This window comes from Canis lupus, chromosome 31 (assembly GCF_011100685.1).
Source record: "Canis lupus familiaris isolate Mischka breed German Shepherd chromosome 31, alternate assembly UU_Cfam_GSD_1.0, whole genome shotgun sequence".
Taxonomy (NCBI): domain Eukaryota; kingdom Metazoa; phylum Chordata; class Mammalia; order Carnivora; family Canidae; genus Canis; species Canis lupus.
Genome location: NC_049252.1, coordinates 28411972 through 28416038, shown reverse-complemented (window position 1 = coordinate 28416038; position 4067 = coordinate 28411972). Strand labels below are relative to the sequence as shown.

Genomic DNA, 4067 nt, shown 5'->3' with positions numbered 1-4067 from the left:
TTACTATTCAGTGCACTTGTTCATCCTTAAGACAACTCTTTAGACACTGAGTCGACTACATTTAAAGACTGCTGGGTGAGGTATGTGGTGAGTCTAGGGGCCACTTAGCCTGATCCCTCAAGATGCCTCTATTGTCCTTGTTCCAGCTCTGAGGCTCTAAGTCAGGGTGGACCAGACAAGGCTCCGTTGCAGGGAGCAGAGCATGCTCCCCTGCAGTCAGATGGCAGTTGTCTAACTGAAAGATTGGTGAGGCACACCAGTCCCTGCACGACTCCAGGCTGGCCAAGCAGCTGAACTGCCCAGCCTTGGGTGTATGAAGCGGCAGTAAGAGAAGGGGACATCAGAAGGGAGGAGAGAGTTTTTGAGACTGGGTTGGAGGACGTCTGGGGTAGCTCTTATTATCACGGCATCATCTGCAACCCCCCATTCCATGCCTCGGGAACCTGACTTGGCCTCTGGAGGTGGCTCCTAACCACTGTGCTTGTGTACTGACCTCACTGACTTCCACCTGTGTCTTTAAATAAGTTTACTTGCATAACATCCCCAAGAGGTGCCTGAACAAAATTTTTAAAAAAGGTTTTTAATTTATTCATTTGAGAGAGAGAGATCAAGTGTGAGCACAAGTGGGGGGAAGGGCAGGGATGAGAGGGAGAAGCAGACTCCCTGCTGAGCAGGGAGCTGAATGCAGGGCTTAGATGCTGGGGCTTAATCCCAGGACCCTGAGATCATGACCTGAGCCAAAGGCAGGCGCTTAATGGGACTGAGCCACCCAGGTGCCCCAGTTTCTCCCTGTTCTTGAAAACAGTGGAGAAACATTTAAAAATGTACATCTTTTCACAAGTTAATAGCACTGAAAACAGGGTGACTCGAAGTTGCAAGCGAGCGAGCAGAAGGCAGTTGGGCCGCGAGACTGGAGCAATGCCTAAATCAAAATTTTTAAAAATTTTTATTTATTTATGATAGTCACACACACACAGAGAGAGAGGCAGAGACGCAGGCAGAGGGAGAAGCAGGCTCCATGCACTGGGACCCCGACATGGGACTCGATCCCAGGTCTCCAGGATCGCGCCCTGGGCCAAAGGCAGGCACCAAACCGCTGTGCCACCCAGGGATCCCAGCAATGCCTAAATCAAAGGAACTTGTTTCTTCAAGCTCTTCTGGCAGCGATTCTGACAGTGAGGTTGACAAAAAGTTAAAGAGGAAAAAGCAAGTTACGCCAGAGAAACCTGTGAAGAAGCAAAGACTGGAGAAAAATCAAGAGCCCTGTCATCCTCTAAGCAGAGCAGCAGCAGCAGAGATGATAACATGTTTCAGATTGGGAAAATGAGGTACCTCAGTGTTCGGGACTTTAAAGGGAAAGTCCTAATTGATATTAGAGAATATTGGATGGATCCAGAAGGTGAAATGAAACCTGGAAGAAAAGGTATTTCTTTAAATCCTGAGCAATGGAGCCAGCTGAAGGAACAGATTTCTGACATTGATGATGCAGTAAGAAAACTGTAAAATCAGAGCCATATAAAACCCGTACTGTTCTAGTTGTTTTAATCTGTCTTTTTACATTGGCTTTTGTTTTCTAAACGTTGTTTTCCAAGCTATTGTATATTTGGATTGCAGAACAATTTGTAAGATTGAATACTTTTTTTTAATGTGCATTATTAAAAGTGTTCTGAGTGAAGCTAATTGTCAACTTGATGAAGGAGGATTGCTTTGTGCCCGCCACCTAGTGTAAAATAAAATCAAGTAATACAATCTTAACTGTTGTGGCCTTTTTTCAAAAGAATTGGTACTATTTAAGGCCAAAAGTAACAGTTTATAGACCTATTAGTTTCACCTTGGCTTTTACATTCAAAAGGATTTGTATTGCATTGAATTCATAAACTCTGACTTGTGAAAACCATAGTTGATCTATTTTCTTCCAGCCCAATGTCTAGACTTGTTGGTATTTCCAGTGATATTTCCCTTCCCCCCACCTTTTTTCTTTACATTGTTTTCCTTTAGTAACTTAACTTGTCATGTTCCGTTTTCATTTCACTTTTTGCTCTTTTTCTTGAACATATTATACTAATTTGGAAAGTCAGTTGAACTGTCAAAATGTTAGTTATCTCGATAAGGTACTTGTAATTAAAATATATGAGAACTACAACCACTAATTCTACTGTATTAAATATTAGGAGATATAGTTTGATAAACATGGCTTGTATGAAAACCGAGCAAGTAAGTGTATGTCGTTACCTGTAGTGTTCTGTGTGGTTACCTTATTGCTTAGTCTGCAGAGAATAATGACTTAGATGTCTGATTTGCTTTCACTTATTAAACTTGTTCACCATGGGATGATGTCTATAAAAAATCAGATACCGTTATATTAGATTAGGATTTAATAAAAATTGTGAAAGCTTAAAAAAAAAAAACAGGGTGACTCTAATGGGCTGAATTGTGCAGGCCCCAAAGTCTATCTGTTGAAGTCCTAGCCCCACCCCCTACCCCCATATCTCAAAGTGACCATAATTGAAATAGGGCCTCCAAGAGGTGGTTAAGGTAAAATGAGACGATTAGGGTGGGTTCTAATCCAACATGACCAGGGTCCTTAGAAGAAGACAGTGGGGCAGGACACACACATAGAGGTAAGACCAGGTAAGAGAGAGAGAGAAGGTGGCTATCTGCAAGCCAACGAGAGAGGCCCTCAGAGGCAATCCACCCTGCTGAGCCCTTGATTTCAGACTTCTGGCCTCCAGAAATGTGAGACAATTCACACTGCTATTGTTTGAGCCTGTGTGTGTGTGTGTGTGTGTGTGTGTGTGTGTGTGTGTGTGGCTTGGTGGTGGTGGCCCTGACACCCGGGCCATCTTGTGGGTCGTAGCTACTTTTATGCTGGGAGATGGCTCCCTCTGCTGCCCTTCACGGTACAGGCCAAATGCCCTGAAAATAACGACTTTCCCTGTTACCACTGAACAGAATTCAGAACGAAGTACTTAGATGCTACTTTATAGGGTCCTTTATGCAATCTTTATGGAATAGGCTATAGAATCTTTATAGACTTTTTTCACCTGTAATCAGGGCCGATATTAAGAATATTCAGCAACAGGGGTGGCTCCCTATGGTGCCAAGTTGGGGGTGGGAGGATCCCAGGCTGTGAGGAGGGAGTGGGGGGGGGTCCCGGGGGAGGGGCCGCAGGGCCAAGGCAGTGTGGGGAGGACTAGCATGAGGGGACACCTATGCCCCAGCCTGTGGGGAAGATGAAGCTGTGGCAGGTGTCAGCCTGAAGATCAGTGTACAACCACATAAAAATCGTTTCCCGATGCCTCTTTGTAAAACTGCAGATCTTCAGTCTGGTCTAGAGCTCCTGGAAATAGTCCACAGCAAGTACCCCTTTCAAGGCAGGAAATGACTGTCCTGCTGTGGTCTGTGGTTGTTCAAAACACAACCCTTGTAAATCAGATTAATGCTATCAACCGTGCTGCCCTTGTAGTGGTCAAGCTGCATTGCTAAAGCTGTGACTAGGACAGCAAATCTGGGCCACGTCTGGTGTATTTAGGTTCGATGTCAAGATCTCCACCACTTTTAGCCTGTGCTAGCGCTATGACACAGAGGGCCATCCACAAAGCCTGTGCTCTGAAGAGCTTTCTTGAGGTTAGAAAACAATCAGCTCCTGGCATTGTGCTTGGTGCATGGAGTAGGTACCCCATAAACACTTCTCTAAGGAGTGGAAGCTGATCGGACACTGTGAAAACCCTGGCAGGCTGTGCATTCCAATCTTGGGTGGTCACTCGATTGTTCTAGATTGCCTCGATGATGTGAGGAGTTTTCTTCTATTGTTAAGTCCGGGGAAGCACAGTTGTGTAATGGGCACCCAGCGCGTACCTTCTGGAGGCGAATGAGAAAGGAAGGGGTGTATGTGCAGAAGTGGCTGGACCATTCGGTTTCAGCTTCCCTGACCCAGTCCGATCAGAGGACACAGCATTTGATATAGGGACTGTCCTGGCACATCCAGGCTGCAGGGAGGGGGAGTGTGGTCAAACCAGTCCCCTTAGAAAGATACCATAGTGGGCACCTGGGTGGCTCAGTGGTTG

At 45.6% G+C, this 4067-nt stretch overlaps 1 pseudogene; it reads left to right on the top strand.

Moving 5' to 3' along the window:
* Positions 1-1120: 1120 nt before the first annotated feature.
* Positions 1121-1690, top strand: LOC100688651 (annotated as a pseudogene).
* Positions 1691-4067: the final 2377 nt, after the last annotated feature.